Source organism: Manis javanica, chromosome 17 (genome assembly GCF_040802235.1).
Source record: "Manis javanica isolate MJ-LG chromosome 17, MJ_LKY, whole genome shotgun sequence".
Taxonomy (NCBI): domain Eukaryota; kingdom Metazoa; phylum Chordata; class Mammalia; order Pholidota; family Manidae; genus Manis; species Manis javanica.
In genome coordinates this window covers 20,105,812-20,129,624 of record NC_133172.1, presented here as the reverse complement: position 1 = coordinate 20,129,624, position 23,813 = coordinate 20,105,812, and the positions used below count along the sequence as shown (strand labels likewise).

The 23,813-nt window shown below is 41.9% G+C and overlaps 1 protein-coding gene across 4 annotated transcripts in view; it reads left to right on the top strand.

The window, feature by feature from the left end:
- Positions 1 to 23,813, top strand: part of LOC108387582 (uncharacterized) — a 67,451-nt gene that overhangs the window by 2,191 nt on the left and 41,447 nt on the right. For 2 of the 4 annotated variants that reach the window (XM_073225992.1, XM_073225990.1), the window contains exon 1: positions 23,399 to 23,521. The exons of the other annotated variants lie outside the window; for them this stretch is intronic. The gene's annotated coding sequence lies outside the window, so the exon portion shown is untranslated. Of the gene's footprint in view, positions 1 to 23,398; positions 23,522 to 23,813 lie in introns of those variants that run through there. 4 annotated transcript variants of the gene reach the window in all.

Below are 23,813 nucleotides of genomic sequence, written 5' to 3'. Positions count from 1 at the left end.
AATACATACTGTATGATTAATTTATATAAAACTGATCTATCATGACAGAAACAGATCAGTGCTTCCTTGGGTGGGGCCCTGGGTGGGAAAGGGGAACTACAAAGGGGTGGAAGGAAACTATGGGGTAATAAATATGTTCTGTCAATGGTGGTGATGGTTTCATGGATGTATATATTTCAAATGTATCAAATTGTGCACTTTAAGAATGTACAGTGTATTGTATGTCAATTATATCTCTGAAGTTGTTTGAAAAATTGCAATCAGACAACACAGCATCTGTATTAGAATAGCTAAAGTAAAAGAAAAAACTGACAATTTTAAGTGCTGGTAAGGATGTGAGCAAATGGAACTCATATTTTGTTGGTGCAAATGTAAAATAGCAGAGCCATTTTGGAAAAGTTAGGCAGCTTCTTATAAAATGAAAAATACACTTACCCCATAGCAGCAGTTCCACTCCAGAAGAAACAAACACCAGTATGTTCACACAGAAACCTGTACACAAGTATTTACGGCACCTTTGTTCAAAAGTCAAAAACTAGAAACAACCCAAATACCTTTCAACTGGGATATGGATAAGCAAATTGTAGTATACCCATATAACAGAATACTAACTCAAACTGAAAAATCAAGAAGTGACAAGATAAGCATACTGTATAATAGGGAGGCGAATACTAGAAGCTAATGGGAAAATACAAAGTGGCTGACTTTGTGGAGTGGTGACTGGTGGTTGGGTGGAGGGGGGGAACTCTTCTTTTTCATAGAACTATTTGAATTTTAAAGCACTCATATGTGTATTTTTAATAAAAATAAAAACTTTAAAGGCTTAAAAAACCACTGAAGACCCTTAAAAGGGAGAATTGCTGGTCCCTTTGGCCAGAGGACTTTCATTAGTGGGTGCGAGCAGAACCCAGCACTCAGTGTGCTGAAGAATAAGTGAGACACGAGAGAGCAACAGGAGACTGGCGTTAGACAAGCCATGCTGATGACTGAAATGGGAAGGGGAGAGAGTGTGGGGCAACAGGGTCAAGGAGGCTTCTTGAGGGTATCAGTGCTCATATAATAAAACCTCTACTGGCAACGTCCTCCTTAGGACCTGCTTGCCCAGGAACTTAACACTATGAGACTTTAAGACTGTGGATCCCCATACCTGCCCCTGCTTGTTCTTTTCTGCCTTACCAGTTGTCTTGCTCCAATTTCTTTCCAAGTGAACCTTCACAATGTATCCTAGGGAATAATTCCCTAAGTAACCTTTTAGCAAGAATTCTTATATCTCTGTTAAATATGGCAGGCAAAGAAAACTTCATGAACCATCACTTAGATGAAGGGAAGCAACTTGACTGAGCCCAGGGGAGTAGCTGAGTTAAAGCACCCCCTTAGGGTCTGGGTCCACATGTTGTTCATACATAAAACAGAGAAAATTACTATTGTGCAGTATCAAACATTCTATAATACAAATCCTCAAAATCAGAAGCTTTAAAAACATGAGGCTAAGTTGCACAAGTATTCATCGAATATCTACCGAGACTTCTGTCATTATGGTGACATACTGTCTTGAACAGCAAAGGTTTCTGGCTGCTTCTGCAGCTATAAATAATTAACATCTCTATCTGTGTGTTCCAGAGGTGTACCAACAGAAAAGACAACTTCGAAAAAAGTCAAGGTCAAAGTACCACCCCACTGTGAGAAAAGAGTAGAGAAAGACCCTATAAGTTCTGTTCAACAGAGAGGCAGTAACATAAGGAACCATGCAAATCTTCCCAGATATCCCAGACTTTAAACATTGTATCCTATTCTGCTCATTAAGCAAACTTTGTCGTCTATACAAGTTTTCAAGCTTTCTGAATAGATCTACCCAGTTGATTAACAATTACCCTGTCAGAAATTACCCAGCATTTTTGACTTACCAATCAAACCAGAGTGACAATCAATCAACAATGAATCCCTCAATTTATCCATTCCTGTGTTTAGATGGCAAACCTGACAATTCAGTTAAAGGAAGTCAGTCAAATACCACAATAGAAGTACAAAGAAAGAAATGCCTCATCACAACAATACCACAGCTAATCACAAATAGTGATTAGGTTCTAAAGAGATTGTCTCCCACGTAGATTTTGGCATAACAGACACCCTTAATGACTGACTGGCTCAATGACAGAATATAACAAAAACATAAAAAATGTCTGCACCTTAACACATTCATATCACAAGTCTAGTTAGAAGGAAATACATAGAAAAGGAAAATAGAATTTAAAAAATAACTTACAAGGGAAGTTCTTTATTTACTCTATCAGTTCTAAAATGTCACCTTAAAAAAATTTAAGACTGTAATGACATTATTTCTTTCACTGTTGCAAATTTATCAGCAAAGAGGTAAATATCAATACCTTACACTTCAACATAAAAGGGAGCAATAAAACAGATTACATACCTCATTTGACCTGCTCTGATAAAAAGTCACTCCAGTTGTCTTCAGTCCTGCTGTCTCCAGATAGATTTCCAGGATAGGGTTGTGTCACTCGGTCCATCCACAACAGGTTGGATAGGAGAGTGTACAGTAACTGCCAGAAGACCACCTTTTATTTTGGGGTCCTTAACTGGCATTTGGCTTTACATTCCAAGAGTTACTCCTCTGAGAACAGTCCCCTCCTGGGGACCAGTAGGAGGAATATGGTCTCTCTGGTAAACATCCTCAAATGGTCAAAATTTTCTTAAAACAAAACAAAAAGTAATAAACTATTATTAATTTTAATGAAATACAAAAGAAACTTTATAAAATAATACACAGATACTCTGGTTCTACTGTTTTCTATTTATGTGACCTTAGTTAGCAGATAAACTACCTCTATATGTGGATTCCTGAGCTCTTTATAAAACGGAGCTGATAATACCTTCCATCTTTGTGGGCTGTTTTGAAGGTAAATTAGGGCAATATATTTAAATTACCTACCACACGTCCTGGCACACAGTAGGTTCACAAATGCCTTTCCACATTTCCCTACAGAGATTATGGCCATACTATATTCTAATCAGATACTTTCTCTCCAAGTCTGGCAGGGCTGACATGAGACGGAATAAGCTATTCATTTTGAAAACAGAAAACTTTCACTTTATAACTAAATACACCTACAATTCAATTATAAAATACAGAAATTCAAACCATACTACATGCAACAAATCAGGAAAATTAAGATTTCAATTTAATTGCTTCAAAAGAAAAGATCAGTAAATCTAACAAAATCATTTAAAAAAATTGGAAATCTAAGAAAATAAAAAAGAACAGTCCAGTCCCCAAATTCTCAATTCCACTTAATCTAATTTGGCTGGTTGATATTTCCCTTTAGTCTTTCCCCTGTGTCCTTTTTTTTTTTTTGGTATCATTAATGTACAGTTACATGAGCAATATTATGGTTACTAGACTCCCCCAATTATCAGCTCCCCACCACATATCCTATTACAGTCACTGTCCATCAGCATAGTAAGATGCTATAGAGTCACTACTTGTCTTCTCTGTGCTATACGGTCTTCCTCATGTACCCGCCACTATATTATGTGTGCTCATCGTAATGCCCCTTTTTTTACCCCTATCCCACCCTTTCCACGCATCCTCCTCAGTCCCTCTCCCTTTGGTAACTGTTAGTCCTTTCTTGGGTTCTGTGAGTCTGCTGCTGTTTTGTTCCATCAGTTTTTCTTTCTTCTTGTACTCCACATATGAGTGAAATCATTTGATACTTGTCTTTCTCCGTCTGGCCTATTTCACTGAGCATAATACCCACTAGCTCTATCCATGCTGTTGCAAATGGTAGGATTTGTTTACTTCTTCTGGCTGAATAATATTCCATTGTGTATATGTACCACATCTTCTTTATCCATTCATCTACTGATACTTAGATTGCTTCCATTTCTTGGCTATTGTAAATGGTGCTGAGATAAACATAGGGGTGCATATGTCTTTTTCACACTGGACTCCTGCCATCTTAGGGTAAATTCCTAGAAGTGGGGTCAAATGGTATTTCTATTTTTAGTTTTTTGAGGAAACTCCATACTGCTTTCCACAATGGTTTAACTAATTTAATTCCCACCAGCAGTGTAGGAGGGTTCCCCTTTCTCCACATCCTCACCAACATTTCTTGTTGTTTGTCTTTTGGATGGTGGCCATCCTAACTGGTGTGAGGTGATATCTCACTGTGGTTTTAATTTGCATTTCCTGATGATTAGCAATGTGGAGCATCTCTTCATGTGCCTGTTGGCCATCTGAATTTCTTCTTTTGAGAAGTGTCTGTTCAGATCCTCTGCCCATTTTTTAATTGGATTATTTGCTTTTTTTTGTTGAGGTTCAGGAGCTCTTTATATATTTGGCTTGTCAACTCTTAATCAGATATGTCATTTATGAATATATTCTCCCATACTGTAGGATGCCTTTTTGTTCTATTGACAGTGTTCTTTGCTGTACAGAAGCTTTTTAGTTTGATATAGCCCCATTTGTTCATTTCTGCTTTTCTTTCCCTTGCTCGGGAACATGAAGAAGTTGCTCATGTTTATGTCCAAGAGATTTTTGCCTATGTTTTTTGCAAAGAGTTTTATGGTTTCATGACCTACATTCAGGTCTTTGATCCATTTTGAGTTTACGTTTGTGTATGGGGTTAGACAGTGATCCAGTTTCATTCTCTTACATGTAGCTGTTCAGTTTTGCCAGCACCATCTGTTGCAGACACTGTCATTTCCCCATTGTATGTCCATGGCTCCTTTATCATATATGAATTGACCATATATGTTTGGGTTAATGTCTGGAGACTCTATTCTGTTCCACTGGTCTGTGGCTCTGTTCGTGTGCCAGTACCAAATTGTCTTGATTACTGTGGCTTTGTAGTAGAGCTTGAAGTTGGGGAGCGAGATCCTCCCCACTTTATTCTTCCTTCTCAGGATTGTTTTGGCTATTTGGGGTATTTGGTGGTTACATATGAATTTTTGAAATATTTGTTAAAGTTTGTTGAAGTCCTAGTAGTTTTGGAGTGGAGTCTTTAGGGTTTTTTATGTACAATATCACATCTTCTGCAAATACTGACAGTTTAACTTACTCTTTACCAATTTGGATTCCTTGCATTTCTTTGTTTTGTCTAATTGCCATGGCTAGGACCTCAAGTCCTATGTTGAATAACAGTGGGGAGAGTGGGCAACCCTGTCTTGTTCCCGATCTCAGAGAATAAGCTTTCAGCTTCTCACTGTTCAGTATGATGTTGGCTCTGGGTTTACCATATATTGCCTTTATTATGTTGAGGTACTTGCCCTCTATACCCATTTTGCTGAGAGTTATTATCATGAATGGATGTTGAATTTTGTCGAATGCTTTTTCAGCATCTCTGGAGATGATCATGTGGTTTTTGTCTTTCTTTTTGTTGATGTGGTGGATGATGTTGATGGATTTTCGAATGTTGTACCATCCTTGCATCCCTGGGATGAATCCCACTTGGTCGTGTTGTATGATCCTTTTGATATATTTTTGAATTCGGTTGGCTAATATTTTGTTGAGTATTTTTGCATCTATGTTCATCAGGGATACTGGTCTGTAATTATCTTTTTTGGTGGGGTCTTTGCCTGGTTTTGGTATTAGGGTGATGTTGGCTTCATAGAATGAGTTTGGGAGTATTCCCTCCTCTTCTATTTTTTGGAAAACTTTAAGGAGAATGGGTATTGTATCTTCTCTGTATGTCTGATAAAATTCTGAGGTAATCCATCTGGCCCGGGGTTTTGTTCTTGGGTAGTTTTTTGATTACCGCTTCAATTTCTTTGCTGGTAATTGGTTTGTTTAGATTTTGTGTTTCTTCCTTGGTCAGTCATGGAAGGTTGTATTTTTCTAGGAAGTTGTCCATTTCTTCTAGGTTTTCCAGCTTCTTAGCATATAGGTTTTCATAGTCTCTAATAATTCTTTGTATTTCTGTAGGGTCCATCATGATGTTTCCTTTATGGTTTCTGATACTGTTGATGTGTGTTGATTCTCTTTTTCCCTTAGTAAGTCTGGCTAGAGGCTTATCTATTTTGTTTATTTTCTCAAAGCTCTTGGTTTCATTGATTTTTTTCTATTGTTTTATTCTTTTCAATTTTATTTATTTCTTCTCTGGTCTTTATTATGTTCCTCCTTCTGCTGACTTTAGGCCTCATTTGTTCTTCTTTTTCCAATTTCAGTAATTGTGACGTTAGATTATTCATTGGGGTTTGTTCTTCCTTCTTTAAATATGCCTGGATTGCTGTATACTTTCCTCTTATGACTGCTTTTGCTGCGTTCCACAGAAGTTGGGGCTTTGTTTTGTTGTTGTCATTTATTTCCATATATTGCTTAATCTCTATTTTAATTTGGTCATTGATCCATTGATTATTTAGGAGCACGCTGTTAAGCCTCCATGTGTTTGTGGGCCTTTTTGCTTTCTTTGTACAACTTAGTTCTAGTTTTATACCTTTGTGGTCTGAAAAGTTGGTTGGTAGAATTTCAATGTTTTTGAATTTACTGAAGCTCTTTTTGTGGCCTAGTATGTGGTCTATTCTGGAGAATGTTCCATGTGCACTTGAGAAGAATTTGTATCCTGTTGCTTTTGGATGCAGAGTTCTATAGATGTCTATTAGGTCCATCTGTTCTAGTGTGTTGTTGTGTCTCTGTGTCCTTACTTATTTTTTGTCTGGTGGATCTGTCCTTTGGAGTGAATGGTGTGTTGAAGTCCCCTAAAATGAACGCATTGCATTCTATTTCCTCCTTTAGATCTGTTAGTATTTGTTTCACATATGCTGGTGCTCCTGTATTGGGTGCATATATATTTTTAATGGTTATATCCTCTTGTTGGACTGACCTCTTTATCATTATGCAATGTCCTTCTTTATCTCTTGTTACTTTCTTTGTTTTGAAGTCTATTTTGTTTGATACTAGTACTGCAACACCTGCTTTTTTCTCCCTGTTGTTTGCATGAAATATGTTTTTCCATCCCTTGACTTTTAGTCTGTGCATGTCTTTGGGTTTGATGTGAGTCTCTTGCAAGCAGCATATAGATGGGTCTTGTTTTTTCATCCATTCAGTGACTCTATGTCTTTTGATTGGTGCACTCAGTCCATTTACATTTAGGGTGATTATTGATAGGTATGTACTTATTGCCATTTCAGGCTTTAGATTCATGGTTACCAAAGGTTCCAGGTTACTTTCCTTACTATCTAAGAGTCTAACTTAACTCTCTTAGTATGCTGTTACAAACACAATCTAAAGGTTCTTTTCTATTTCTCCTCATTTTTCTTCCTCCTTCATTCTTTATATATTAGGTATCAAATTCTGTACTTTTTGTCTATCCCTTGATTGACTTTGGGGATAGTTAATTTAATTTTGCATTTGCTTTGTAATTAGCTGTTCTACTTTCTTTACTGTGGTTTTATTACCTCTGGTGACAGCTATTCAACCATAGGAACTCTTCCATCTATAGCAGTCCCTCCAAAATAGATTGTAGAGATGGTTTGTGGGAGATAAATTCTCTCAGCTTTTGCTTCTCTGGGAATTGTTTAATCCCTCCTTCAAATTTAAATGATAATCTTGCTGGATAAAGTAATCTTGGTTCCAGGCCCTTCTGCTTCATGGCATTGAATACATCATGCCACTCCCTTCTGGCCTGTAAGGTTTCTGCTGAGAAGTCTGATGTTAGCCTGATGGGCTTTCCTTTGTATGTGATCTTATTTCTGTCTCTGGCTGCTTTTAACAGTCTGTCCTTATCCTTGATCTTTCCCATTTTAATTACTATGTGTCTTGGTGTTGTCTTTCTTGGGTCCCTTGTGTTTGGAGATCTGTGCACCTCCATGGCCTGAGAGACTATCTCCTTCCCCAGATTGGGGAAGTTTTCAGCATCTACCTCCTCAAAGACACTTTCTATCCCTTTCTCTCTCTCTTCTTCTTCTGGTATCCCTATAATGCAAATATTGTTCTGCTTGGATTGGTCACACAGTTCTCTCAATATTCTTTCATTCTTAGAGATCCTTTTTTCTCTGTGCCTCAGCTTCTTTGTATTCCTCTTCTCTAGTTTCTATTTCATTTATTATCTCTTCCACCGTATCCAATCTGCTTTTAATACCCTCCATCGTGCTCTTCAGTGATTGGATCTCCAACCGGAATTCATTCCTGAGTTTCTTGAATATCTTTCCATACCTCCATGTGCATGTTAATGATTTTTATTTTGAATTCCCTTTCAGGAATAGTCACTAGGTCCATATCATTTAAATCTTTCTTGGGAGTTGTATTAATAATTTTACTCTGGATCAGGTTTCTTTGGTGTTTCTTATTTGTATATGGCGCCCTCTAGTGTCCAGAAGCTCTATTCTGGAGCTGCTCAGTCCCTGAAGCAATCTCAGGGGTAGCAGAGGAGTGGTATTGGTGCCTGGGGGGTGGAAAGAGCTGTTCCATGCTTCCTGGCTGCTGTGCCTGTCTCCACTGCCAGAATCAGTGGGCCGAGCACACAGGTATAAGCTTTTGTCCCAGAGCTGCCAGATAAGGATCCCTGCTGTCCACAGCGGCTGGAATCCGAGTCTCCCCAGGAACTCTGCCTGTCACAGCTTTCGAACACCGTAATCAGAAAAGTATCATGAAAGGACCATGAAATGTAGGTTTCTGCTCCCAGAGCAGATCTCTGGACCTAGGTATTCAGCAATCCCAGGACTCCACTCCCTCCCTGCTCAGTTTCGCTTCCTCCGCCGGTGAGCTGGGGTGGGGAAGGGATGGCGTCCCGCCCAGCCACAGCTCTGGTATGTTACCCCATTCAGTGAGGTCTGCTCTTTTCTCCAGGTGTATGCAGTCTGGCACCGTCCTCTTTTCTGTAGCTCTCTCAAGATTAGTTGTGCCAACTATATTTTCTAATTATATCCAGTTTTAGGAGGAAGCCTCTGTCTCTCCTCTCATGCCACCATCTTTAATCGTTTTCATCAGAAGAGTCTTTTTATAATGACAGCATACAACAAAGATCTGGGGCTATGTGAAGGAAAGGAAAGAGAAGAGTCTTCCTGTGATTTCCCTTCCTGATGGACTTTAGAACAGGCACTGAGCAGGGACCCTTGTGTAACTGCAGGAATCCACTTTTAGAGGCCATGCAATAGGGAATTGAGGAGTTAGGGCAATCATACAGTAAGGAGGAATACAGAAGCAACTTCTCAGGAACTGCAAATGCGGGTGGGAAGTCGATTCATTCCACAAAAATTGTTAAGTATTTATTTACTATATGTCAAACACAATGCTTGGTGTCGGTGGATGTAAATAAGAACCACATGTTTATCTTTATGCAGTGACTAAGTTTTAAGTACAGAGATGCAAAAGAACCGACATACCAAGTAAAAAAGGAACCCTGACCTATGACTGACAAATTACATAGACTTCCAATATATTAAAAGTTGAGCTCTTCCAGAGAAAAATCCATGCTATGCTGGACAGTTTAATTAGATACATAAACCTCTTCTCACCTTTCCTATGTCACTTGAATGCTTTCCCCACCTTTTCCTTTCTTAGTTGAATTTTCAGAGTTTCCATGTTGAAATCAAAACCATGCTGATCCAGGTTATTTCTGGGGTTGTGACAATGGAAGCAAGGGGGTGTCGAGGGCATTTAGCAGGTACGGTCACAGACGCTACACATCTGGCCCAATTCAGTACAGTATGACAAAAGTGTCTTACACCCTAATGACTTAGGAATGTTCAAGTCAACATTCATGAAGGTGAAAAACTGTTTATAAGATAAGTCTTAGAATCCAACTTCATTTCAGAATAAACATGAAGGCTTTTTTTGCACTTTTAATACATAATACATTTTCAAGGACAGTAATGACTTTATCAACCAAGTGAAGATGTTGTATTATTTGGAAATTTATTAAGAGCTGTTCATTATCATGGAAACTCTAGTCACTTAGGCAAAATGACTCACCTAGATCAGTTCGCATTTAGTTTTTTGATTTCACGGAAGTAGAAACCATTTCTATATTTCTAGCATAGTTATAGCCAAAAATTTACTTATTGAAGTGTAAATACATATTACGTTATTATCATTACTTTATCATATTCTAGAAGCTATAGTTGGGGCATCACATTGTTTTCCCTTCTTTAAATTTAAGTAAGGAAGTGGTTCGTACTTATATGAACTTCATTTCAGGGTACTAAAGGGGCATTACAAAGTATTTGCTACAAAAAAGGGAAAATGCGCTGTGACAGGGTTGAACACCAGTGTTCTACATGGTGCATGTGGATTTTGGAAGAATGCTGCTTACCTTTTTCAAAGGAACTTTGACAGTGATGAAACGAGTCCCTGGCAGGTGCTGTCCAACTGGGATACAGTCTTTCCACCTGTTAATACATTTTCTTGTTAGACAAATTGTAGGTCGGCCAGTCTCTCTGCATAGAATGAAGTCTCCTTGAACATGAAAAGCAGAACCCAAAAGTAGGTCCTCTCTTCTCCCTACTCTGCACTCTGCTGCTCCACTTACTCAACCCCACCTGGTAGCGATCTATACTCCCCCTCTGCCTGCTTCCCCATCTTGAAAACAGACAAGGCAGCAGAACAGTGCAAAGGGCTCCACAAATAAGACACATCTAAGACCACAGGTGGCCAGAACTCCTGCGTCCCCAATAAAATCTAGCCCAGTCCTGAACACTAAGGTGTCGTTAATACACACATGTTGACTGAAACCGTTTACGTCCAATTCTTCCACTTTACACTTTACTTTTGGTCCTAACACAACCGATACCATCAAATGCAACCAGTAGTGACTTCAAGTTCATATTTTAAAAGAAAACCTGATAAAAAGGGGGCCGTGAATTTCACTTAATAAGGCTAGGAGTGATAGTAAAAAGGTAGTATATTTGAGCTACCTTCAGTAGGATTTATAGAGAATCAAGTAAGGTTAGTTAAGTATTCCTGAAGTATAGAAAGTGAGGGCAGAAGTTGAGGCAAGATGGGGCTGGGCAAAGAGAGGGGATTCTAGACCATGCAGAGTCTTAAAGACCACGGAAAAGAGTTTGTTTTTATTCTTAAAGCACTGTTTTTTTGTTTCTGAGAGGGCATCTCTCATATTTATTGATCAAATGGTTGTTAACAGTTAACAACAATAAAATTCTGTACAGGGGACTCAATGCACAATCATTAATCCACCCCAAGCCTAATTCACATCAGTCTCCGATCTTCTGAAGCACAACGAACAAGTTCTTACATGGTGAACAAATTCTTACATAGTGAATAAGTTCTTACGTGGTGAACCGTACAAGGGCAGTCATCACAGAAACTTTAGGTTTTGATCACGCATTATGAACTATAAACAATCAGGTCAGATATGAATATTCATTTGATTTTTATACTTGATTTATATGTGAATCCCACATTTCTCCCTTATTATTATTATTATTACTATTATTATTTTAAAATAAAATGCTGAAGTGGTAGGTAGATGCAAGATAAGGTGGAAAACATAGTTTAGTGCTGTAAGAGGGCAAATGTAGATGATCAGGTGTGTGCCTATAGGCTAAGTATTAATCCAAGCTAGACAAGGGCAATAAAACATCCACGGATGCAGAAGATTTCTCTCAAAACAGGGGGGGGGGTGAGGTTCTAAGCCTCACCTCTGTTGATCCCCAATTTCTCACCTGATGGCCCCCTGCGACTGTGCCTGTCTTAGGTTGTTCCTCCCTTGAGGAATCTTACCCGTCTCTGGCTAACCAGTCATCTTCCGGGGCCATACAGGGAAATGTAAAGTTGGTAAGTGAGAGAGAAGCCATATTGTTTGCAAAGGTTAGCTTTTTACTTCTTTGCAGATTTATGCCCTGTGGCTTCTATGCCCAGCATTTGTCTCGAGGTATCTTAACCACTTGGAAGAATTATGATACTAGGTAAATGAGATATGAGGCACGAATTCTATTTAAGGGTTGTAATTAGGAAGGAAGAGGAAAAGCTATAGAAGAAGCGGACGGAAGAAAACATGGGAAGATTGGTTATTTCTTTGACATATCTTCTTGTAGAGTAACTTAAGCATGTATAGATTTTAAACTACTAATTAAATTGCGCACACACATTAACATAATAGGAATACAGTTACATAACCAAAGCAGACCTACAGTTACCAGCCATCTCCCGAGAAACCAAGAAAACCAGTTAGGCACCCTAAGCATTTGTGAAAACTTATCTACGATATGATGGATATTGTCTAACTGAATTTGAATAGTTTGAGAAAAATCAGACAATTTAAAACAACACATTCCTGGGAACTGTTCACATCCCATATGTTCTTTTAATAGTAGATAGTCTGTAGTCTCAAGATTTTGGATTAAAGCACTGTTTTTGTGCAATATTTAGGAGAACGTTCCAAGTGCCTATTAAAAAAAATGTCTCATGTGAAGAATGGACTGGAAGGAAACAGGGATCAATAAATATATACACTTATCAGGACCTAGAAGCAATAGATCAGGCAAGTTCTGCATCAGGATTCTGACGGAGGGGAGAGGACAGTCAAGATACTCAGGACATAAAACGAAGGGGACTTGGTGGGGTGTGACATGGAGGAAAGCAAGGTCTCAAGGAAGAAGAGTTCACTGAACATAAAAGCAAAGCCTCAAAATTAATCACTGGAATAGACGGAGGCGGATTTCTCAAATGAGACCGGTTAGAAAGCAACAGGATGCCCTTGGCCATTCCTGGGAACAGCACACAATTTTTCGGTGAAAAGTCTGGCTGTACGGGTGGGTTTTTTCATCCAACCTTTGCTCTTCTTACTCCTCTTTTCTGTGCAAAAATAGCACATCTTGAGGAATGCGGGGGGCCCCATTTTGGTAAGTAAGGGGTGTCCCCAACACTCACAGGCCCATCTTAAAGGGCGGTCCCTCTCTATTTCACCCGGGGAACCATGGCCCGCGCCTCGCTTCTCCAAGGATGGGGAGAAATCAAAAACACCAGGCTGTCCACGTCACCTCCTGCGAGCGGAGCAGCGAAAGCGTCACAGCCTCCCGGGAAGAGGCGGGCGGGCCACGCGCGGCGGCAACGCTCAGGCAGCGACCGAGGCGCAGGAGCTGCGGGCGGGACGGGCCCGCACCGGGCCGAGGCTGCTCACCTTTCGGGGGCGTGGCCTGCACCCTTTGCCTCTTGCCGGAGGGCCGTCCGGAAAAGACGCGTCTCTGGCCCCAGCGGTGGCGGGCACGATGCCATTGGCTCCTCTGCGCCCCAAGGTGCCGCCCACGCAACGCCAAGAGCGACAGAGCCGCCGGGCCGGCGCCCTCGGCGACAACTGGATTTCCGACGGGAAGACTTCACGCCGCAGCGCCTCGGCTCCTGCTGCTGCGCAGGCGGCACCGCCCGCGGTCCTGTCATCCCCGCGCCGGCCGACGGGATTCCGGCGGCTACAGCGCCCTCCTCAGCCGGCGGTGGGTAGCGCAGGGCGATGAGCCTGCAAACCCCTCAGGATCCAAAGAGCACACGGGTCACGGAAGGAATCAAAGCGAAATCCCGCCCCTCCGTTTCCTTGCGCGGTTCTTCGGGCAGTTTTCAAGGGCCTACACTCTCTTTTGCTGTACTTGTATTTTTTTCTTTTTAAGCTTGCAAACTGATTTTTTGAGGGCTTTTTTTTTGTATCATTGATTGCATATGTATTTAAATATATAAGTACCTACTTGTACATATATGCGTGTCCTCTATTTTATATAAAAGCACCACACTAGATACATATATTCTTCAATCTATCTTACATGCTGATTTTCCTGGTCAATTTATGCAAACAGCCTTTCTAGTCTTTCTAATGGCTGCAAAGTACTCCGCTGATCGTAAGTACCACCATTTACATAATCTGCCCAATACTAATTAACTTTCAGTTGTTTTCAATTTTCTGTCCCCCTTAAAGACAGGCTGCAATGTGAACATCCCTACACATGTATACACTTATAACTAAATTCCTAGTACAATAGCTGGGATGAAGGATATGCAAACCTAAAATTTTATGATATACCGCCTAACTACTCTCCAAAAATATTGTATCAACCTACCTTCCCACTCCTAGTGAAACCTCTTTTGGGTTCCTGTCATGTGCCAGGTATCACGCTAGAGGTGGACAAGTACGTATTTACATTTTAGAAAGTATCAAGAAATAACAGAGCGGTGAGAATGAAGCTTGAGTCAGAAATCTGCACACACAGGAGCAGGCATAAGGATCTGTACTTGTTAGAAAAACTCTGAATTCTGCCACAGCGGGACACACAGTACGTCTGAAGGCAGAGTAGAGTACTAAATGCCAGATTAAACTATAGGAAATCATAATACTGAATTATTTTTCTAATTTCTGAAAGCACCTTATCACATACACTGTTACTGTTCTTTGCAACCACTTAGAGCTGGGAAAACAGTCAGAGAAGTCAGGGTTATTAATGAATGAGTGAATCAATGAATCAATGAATGGGTAAAAAGACCACTAGCTTTAACATTACTGGAACAGTCATATTCTGACCAAGTTTAAATCCACAAGCATTTACAGTTTTAATTATAATAATTAAAAGGGGTCAATGTTAGTAAATTGCTATTTGGAAAAGGAAGAGACATAAATTAGCCTAGCATGGTTTGCAAAGTTACGATTAGGCAATTCAAATTTGGTGCTAAATACTCTTTTAGAATTCATGAAAATATACCCTTTTAGAATAAAATCATAACATATTAGAATTCACGAAAAAGATAACCAATAGGCATGTAGAGCCAAAAAGAACAAATGGTACAAATATCTACAGACATGACAATATACAAACTGTGACACAAATCTATCAGAAACTGGAAAAACTATTGATCCTGCACTTGCAGTTTGCTAAAAGACAAAGCTCGAAGTAGAAACAAACTCAGTTACAGCTGACACAAGAAAATCCAGACTGAGGCATAACCGGGTTTCCAGAAAGTATGTGAACTAACAAAGACTGGGTCTTTGGATGGGACTGCCTTCAACATGAGGTAAAACAACGCCTTAATAGGTATGCAGTGGAACAGAAAATACAGGAATGAGGGATATCTGGAGCACTGAACAACCAGATAATTGACACTAACAAACAAAATCTACTGGTATCTGGTAGGGCCCCCAGGTGCCAAACCCCAGGGGCTTAAGGGGATTCCAGTCTTTAATCAAATCAAAAAGTGACAATGGAGAGAGTAAAGAACAGGATCAGGGGTGGATGGACTTGTTACGTTATATACCAAGACACTCCCCGTTATCCCGAAGAGTACGAAATACCAGGAGGTGGGCCTCTGGGACAAGGCAATACGTAACCGTAAAAATAAGTCTTTAGGTCAGGGTAGGGCTTAATGCTAAGGAGAGGCCAGAGCAGAAGGCTGTGAAGAGATGGGCTCAGTAAGAACGTGGGAATGCTGCCAAATACACCTTTTCGGGGAAAGTACAGTTTATCATTGAGAGGAAAAAGGAAATGGAAATTGCTGACAACTCTGGCTACATAATGTAAGAGCTCATATTAGTGTTGTTGCCACTTTGGTTACCAGCTGTAGATAGATAGATATGTTTCCACACATACATAGATATAAGTATCCATACGTAGATAGATACATATAAGATTCCACACGTAGTTAGATAGATATGTTTCCACATGTACATAGATAGATACAAGTTTCTCTATTTATTCTGAAAGATTTTAAGGCAATAAATGTAATAGAATTAATAGATGAGTAACAAAGAAGCCTTTTGAGTTTTGATATGCTTTCAACTGTGGTTTCTCTTTAGTGGGAGTGAGAATGAAAGCCTGTATGAGAAAAACAGACCTGCAAGCTGGACGGCACATCAGGGAAAAGAGATAAGACCTGGGGAGGGAGGAAGGAACTCGGCCCAGGGTCGGGAAGGCCAAAGCGCGGAGAGAGGTTACAGGTTTATAAAAAGGAGCCGGTGTGTGGGAAATGGCAGAACTCAGAAGCACGTCGGGGCTAAGAATCAGAGTTAACCTTTGAATAGTTGAAGATGGCAGGAGATGTGTCTAGGTTAACCAGGAGAAATGTAAAAAGTCTCTCATGAGGACTGACATCATGTCTCATGACCACCAGGTAAGTATTTTAGAAAACAAGGGATTCAGGACACAACTCCAAAACTTTGGGCTGCCTAATCCATGTATGATTATGGACGGGAGAGGTAAGTACAAATCAGAGAAGAATCTGCCAGATGAATGGCAGGAGCTCAGAGTTATCCTGGGGGCAGCTGATAACAGGGGCTGAGCCCAGCGAACTTCTGCAGCAGGAGGCCCACCCAGAGCAGGGCCTGGGATTTAATCACCATTTACTCAACACCTGCAGACCAGGATCGAGACCACACTACTGTCTGTGTCACTGTGCCACTTCAGGAATGGACTGAGTTCACATTGCATGGGGAGTGCAAGGCCTTAATTTGAGGCCTATATGCCTCCGAAGTCCTTGGCATTTCACGGGCCCTTATGCGGCCAACCTGGCTTTCAGAGCACAGCACCCGGAGCTTCATGGCAGACCAGATGAAACTTCGGGATGAGCCTAAGTGTTGACTTGACAGGAACGTTCCTCCTCTCTGCCCTAGTGTATGCAGTCTGCTCTAAACATCACTAACCACCTAAGCTCACAAGAAATATCTCCCTGGAAGCATCCACTTCTTCCAGGTGTGAGCGATGGGAGTGTGTGCGTGCTGGGTTCCCCTGCCACCAACTGGAGGCCCAAAGCTCAGGATGGTCCAGAGGTGGCTACTTAGGGAGGGTGCAGGACTAGACAGGAAAGGGAATGGAGTGGGGAGAGGGGGAGAGGAGAACAGCAGGTAATCACCCTGGGAAAATCGGTAATTTATATTATAAAAGTTATTGAGATATAATTCACATAACATAAAATTCACCTCTAGAGACTTTAGTAAAATCAGTGGCATTCAGCACATTCACAAGCTTGTGCAACCGTCATCATTATCTAACCCATAGCATTTTCATCTTTCCCCAAAGAACCCCTCTTATACATTAGCAGGCACTCCTCATTCCCTCCTCTCTACACCCTGGCAGTCTCTACTCTGTTTTCTCTGTGTGGATTTGCTTGTATGGACATTTCATATATATGAAACAATACAGTATGTGACTTTTGTGTCTGGCTTCTTTCATTAGCCTCATGTTTTCAAAATTCATCCATGTTGTACCATATGTCAGTAGTTCATTCCTTTTTATGACTGTATAATACCTTATTGTGTGGCTCTACCACATTTGTTTATCCATTCATCTGCCGATGGACATTTGGGTTGTCTCCACTAGTAAATACATTTATTGAGAGTTTATGCTGTGCCAGGCAACACCAGGCTAAGTTATTCACCCCATTTCACAGATAAGGAGATAAGCCTGGAGAGCGTGGAGGATTTGCCCAAGTTTGAACTGGTAACGGAAGGAGCTGGGGTTTGAACTCAGGCATCAGACTTGAGAGGTAGTAGATTCGTGTGATAGAGCATTAGAAAGTAACAAAAGGGAATCAATGGAAAGTCACCCTTTTCCCCAAGTTCCTCAGCCACCCATTTCCCTGCTTCCTTAGAGAGACATCGACTTTTGCCACACTGCGGATCCTTCCTGTGAAACTATTTATACCCTCATGTGTGTGCATCACAACTTACTGATTGACTCACGGTCCCACTGATTTGAAATGTCACTTTATGGTATACTGAATTCTTGCATGTATTTGCATTACTCTTTTCAGAATTGTCCTTTTTTTGTCAATCCTTTTAGATTGCCATTTCCCTAAAAGCCTTTTTATCTTTTTTATTTTTAAACATTTCCTTCCTTTCTTGTTTGTTTTTCTCAGGTATTATCCATTATGTTCATTCATTCTTGCATTATTTTTAATTTAGCCTTCAATTCTGAAAATTTTTGAAATGTTTCAATTCAGTCCTTAGTTCTATCATCTTGTCTAATTCTGATTTATCTTCTTTCATTTTTTTTTATTATGGCAAAATCTACGTAACACAAAATTTACCATTTTAACCATTTTAAAGTGTACAATAGTGGCATTAGGTACGGTCACAATATTGTGCTACCATCACCACTGTCCAAATTTAAAATGATTATGTCAAAAGATGGAGCAGGACTGCAGAAAGATGGGAGGCAGCAGCATAGTTTTTGGATCGCTCCAAACCCTCTCATGGAAATAGGTTGAGCGATACCAAACATTCGTGGGTAGCAGTTATTGTTTCCAGAACTTCTTCATCATCACAAACAGGAACTCTGTGCCCACTAAATTTAAAAAAAAATTTTTTTTTAAGTAAGAAAGCATGGTGGCTTGCTTTCTGAGGTTTCCTGGCTCTGCTCTCCTCCCCAGCTCTCATCAAGACATTTCCCTTTGTGTCAGGTGTTCCTCCGAGAAGCTTCTCCTCTGTGTGGGCCACAGCCTGGAAAGGAGCTCTGGCCGCTCAGGTTCCAGATGTAGAGGGGCTGGACTACTCCAGCTCTGCGGACTCTGTCCCGGGTCCCTTGGACTTAACTCACTCTGCGATTGGAGAAACCTCCCCTAGTCTCTGCTGCTGCTCTCAAATTGGCCCACAGAGCTTCCCAGTGGCTACCTGCTGGCACTTTGTAGGCCTCCTGGCCTCATGCCCATCCTCCCGCCTGCCACTTCCTCTGGAGCAGACACCGAGGCTCCAGGTAGGTCTGTGGCTGGTGGTGGTGGTCAGCCCCACCCTCATGTTTGGGATTCCTGATTTCACGGTAAGTGCTGCCCATGGGTGTTGGGTTTTGGTTGATCTATTTCCATGGGATGGTTTGGGGAGATTCAAAACCTATGCCCCTGATTCCATCCTTCCGGAATTCCACTCCATCATTTGACGTTCTTATTTCACCCTGGAGGCCCTGTGATTTTCAGTCCCCCAAAGCAGAGCTCCTCGTGCCGTCTCCTGTTAGGACTCTGGGTCAGATGAGGCCTTCTGAGTCTCCTCTGCTTACATGGCACCTCATGTCTGCATTTGCTCAGTCCATGTTGTGAAGAAGTCAAAACAAAACAACATAACTAGCTCAAGAGTGGAGGGACATCTGGCCATCACAAGGGGTGGCATAAACCTGTGGGTATATGGGGGGTCTGGAAAAAACTGTGTCTTTGCCCTCCCTCTTTTATGTCTCCTGTATCTACTTTCCTAAACATGTACAATATGGAATCTTCAATCTGTCCTCCTCCCCAGCAAAAAACCTGGTCGGTGTTCAGTTTTCTTCATGTCAGTTCATGGTAATCCTTTTTTGAAATTGCTCAGGCCACAAACATTTAAAGTCATTTGACTCCTCTCTCTCCCTCTCAACCACACATCCAGAACATCAGCAAATTCCATCTGCCTGACATTCCAATTATTCTCAGAACTTTCCCACGTCCAATCACTTTGCTCCCCCATCCTCTCTAGTTCATGCCCCCATCATTTTCTACCTGAACTACTGGGAGAGCCTCCTACCTCAGAGGTTCCCCAACTTTCTAGATTCACAGAGCCTTTGGTGTTTCACCTCTAGGCTAAAAGAAATACTCTGTAGTTCCATTTATTAAGTAGTTAGCTGCCAACAAGCTAACAAGTATTTATGATTGTAGTAGGCTGGGTAATGGCCACCTGAAGAGATCAGGTCCTAATCTCTGAAACCTATAATATCTCTACCTTATTTAGAAAAAGGGCTTTTGCATCTTGATTAAATTAAGGATCTTGAGATGGGGAAGCTATCCTGGATTATTAGGATGACCCCTAAATGCAACCACATGTCCTTATGAAATGGAGACAGAAGTAAATCTGATACAGACAGAAAGGAGAAGGCAATGTGAACGTGTAGGCAAAGACTGGAGTGTTGCAGTCACCGGACAAGCAATGCCAGCAGCCACCAGAACCTGGAAGAGGCAAAGAATGAACTCTCTCCCGAGAGCCTGTGGAGGGAGTGCAGCCCTGACCCTGAGGACCCCTTAATTTTGTCCCACTGATACTGATATCCGACTTCTGGCCTCCAGAATGGTACAGAGTAATTTCTGCTTTTTTAAGTCATCAAGGTGTGGAGACTTGTTGGAGCAGCCATAGGAAACATGCTCCAATAACAACAGTACATTATAACAACAACTGAGTAGACATATGAGAAATAATAATATAGAAGAAAAAATATTTTGATTTCACTCTTAACCCAAATTACCTTGCTAATGGAAAGTGTGTGACTACTGGGCACTGTACAACTTTCCATACTTTAGAATTAAATTGAACTGTCAGCTTCATTTCCTGCTCCACATTGATTTTCAAACAGTACTTGCTTTCTGTTACAGCTACTGCCAAAAACCCGCTTCACAAAAATATGACGGCACTGAAAGGACAATAGCATGATTTTATGTTCAGTCTTTAAACTACTGAACCAGCTAGAAGCTCACATGGTATCTGACAGATGGCCAGTATTGTGTGAACCATTCAAGATTTTGAAGTATCCTGTGGTATTCACCCTGGTGAATTTGCTGGGGTGTCCTGGGGGCCTCCCCAATGTGTACCCTGTGCACTATAGTCCTAACTGGCTTCCCTGTTCCCACCCTTGCCTCTCTAAAATTTGTCACATAGCAACCATAGGGATCCATTCAAAACGTGAGGCAGATTCTGTTCTGCTTAAATCCTTCCATGGCTCCTCATTTTCTGAGTCAAAGCCAACATCTCTACAACGGCCTCAAAGGTCAACATTTTCTTCCTTTGGGCTGCTATAAGCCCTCATCCAGGAAGGCTTTGAAACAACAAGAACTGAGTTTTTCTTGCTCACTATTACACACCTAGTGCCTGACACAGATCCATGAATGTGATAGGTACTCAATAAATATTTGCTCTGTTAATGAAGCTCTAACTGCCTTATAGAGAAGACTTGGTCCCAAGGGCATAACGCCAGGGTCTTTCATTGTTCATCTCAATTATCACCATAACTGACTACCCATCCTCGTAATTCATTTTGGTGACAGTGAGGCAACACTTATTTTAACGTCATTCGAACATCCGACAAACTTTTTCAAGTGTCATCTGGGGCCCAGGAGTTTCAGGCACGGGGGCTAGAGCTGCAGGCAAGTCAGAAGTAGTTCCTGTCTTCCTGGAGATTACATTCTTGTGGGGAATGAGATACAGTGAACAATCCAGACCACAGCTGACAGTGGTAAGAACAATGACAAGAGCTAAAACAGGACCAGGTGACAGAGGCTGACTGGGTGGCTACTTAGAGTGGGTGGTCGGAGAAGTTACCTTTGAGAAGAGACATGTAAGCAAGACATGAATGACCAGATGGAGCCAGCCCGGTGAGGATCAGGGTAAGGGCATCCCAGGGAGAGGACAAAACTGTGGAAAGGTCTTGAGTGGAGCAGCAGATGTTCAGACAGTGTGGCTAGAGAGGAGCAAGCAGGAGGAGAGGGGGTTTAAGGTCACAGAGACAACAGGGACTGAGTCACACTGGAAGCCAGGGTGAGGACTTTTGAATTTTTAATTCCAAGTGCCATGGGGAATCAATTGGGGCTTGTAAACATTCCCATTTTACACCCTCCAGTCAATTCTGTTAGAGCAATAAAACGAATTTTGTTTTAAACACTATATGAGCTGTTGTAAGAATGCATTAAGAATGGATGTCGTTCCTGTACTTTGATTGCCTCTCCAGGTGTGGCACTCGTCACAGGGGTAATAGTGGGCAAGAAACATCCACCTGGAGTCATTCCTGTTTTTTGCTTTCCCAGAAATCTCATCTGGGCTTATTTGCTATACCCAGGTATTATATATCAATGTGATAATTTTGTTTCCTAGGAGTCCCTTGCAGCTCTCCGGGAATGATCAGGCAGGAATAAGCACTCACGAGCACGGGAGTAACACTGAAGTATGCGAGAGGTCATATGGAGACTGTTATGTTCAGGGAAAGTGTGCACAGCTAGGTCTGGGCACCAAAAGGAAGGGGAACCTCCATTCCTAGCCTGGCCATTGCCTATCAGGTGAGCTGCTGAAGCCTATTTGCTGACAGAATACCTTCCATGTTTAGCCTTAATTTCCTGGTTGCATGTACAAAATTGTCCCGTTTTCAACTTTCCAATTAATCAGGAAGTGAAGAATGTCAGATTGTCACCTAGGCCAGGTTGTTCTGGCTTGTTTCTGGTCCCTATGAAGCCAAGACTGCTGATCACTTTTCCAAGAGACCAAAAACTCTGTTCAGTATTTCCTCCCTAAAACTTCCTCCCTAAAAGGACCCGGTCCTGCTTCCTGTGCCTTCTTAATCATTATCTTGAGAACTGCCAGCACCTGGGCCTACATGTTTCCCAGTCATAGCATTGTAAAGCCTTCTTATCACAGTCTTAACATCTAGCGTGTTTGCACACAGGATTTTAAAAAGAGCTAGTTTTTGGAGACAGTATGCAATGGAAGCAGATGCCCCTGTTCCCCACCCCACCAGCTCTGCTTTTGCCTGTATTTCCGCAATAAAAGTTTCTACCTCCTGGATTTTTTCACTGCTGCCTGAAAAGCTACTGACACAGAATCAGTTTAAGGAGATCCAAGAAAAATATACACAGCAGGGAGTGGGAGAAAGTAGAGATCTGAACACTGGCCCGAGGGAGGAGGTTAACACCGTGCAGGGAGTTTAAGCTGAACAGTGCAGGACAGGCCATGTCACCACATTAACAAACACACAGAGAGGCTTCCAAAATTTGGGTTGAAAAGTATCCCCAGAGAGTTTAACTTTTAAACCAAAGCATAAACGTTCAGTGTGGTTATATACAAAGTCTCCTGATTTTCATTCTGATAATCTCCTGATAATCATTCTGATTAGCGGTCTTGAAGGACCATTTTGGAAAGAAGCTGTGCACACATTCGTGCATACACACATCCACACGCAGAAAGTGCCACTATTTGAATTTGCTATAAATAACCATCTAAGACGCAGGGATTTTGTCAAACAGATCTTTGCGTGCCCGTTTCCTCTCAGTGCAACTTAATGAAAAAACACTCATTTTCACTGTTTTATTAGTGTTCAGATATTTAAAATTTCGTCTTAAATTCTCTTCTAGGCAATAAAAGGGTTTGCTGAATGCCTCAGGCCACCAAGTTTGTGTAGAGAGTAACACAAACAAGCGGAAATTTTTATTAGTTTTCCTTCGGCCGATTTAGAAACCCTGGCTAGTTGAGGCAGGACTCGGGTCAGCAACACCTCCTTGAACCCTGGATTTGTGTGAGTGTGGCAGAGAGGCATCTAGTAGGAACCCCTACCCCAATCAAAATTATTTTAAAACGTAAAGTTTAACGGCTCGAGTATCAGTCCGTTTAACGGTCCGGTTCCCCCGCTACCGCCTCGATCTAACTGGACCCAAACGGCCGCCAGCGCGCTCGCTCCTCGGAGGTCGGACTTTCCTCAGGCTCCCGAGAGCAGGCGTATGTCCGCAGGCGGGGGCGGGGCGGGGCGATCGCCGGATGTGACGTTTCCGGAAGCTCAGAGTGTCGTCCGCCGGGACTGGTGGGGAGGTGTCCCGGGATTTGGCAGAGGCCGGGCGCCGCACGTGGGCCGAGTGTGGAGGCGAGCGGCCGCCGTGAGTGTGGGCCTGCAGCCTTCCCCTGCCGCGCGCCCCCTGCCCGGGCCGCCGCGCGCGAGGCTCCTCGCGGCTCCCGTCCCCAACCGCGTCCAGCGCGTCCCTGCCTGCCCACTCGAACGTCCCGAAAACCTTGAAAATTTTTGCCCTGAAAAGCAAACTCCCTGACTGCTTTTGAAAAGAGAGCCTCAAGCAGTTGTCAGGCGGCCACTCCGGTGGCCCCCTGCCCCCTTCAGGCCTTTAGGCCACCTTCCTCCCGTATCTGCGGATGCTGCATCTCCTCTTAGGGATG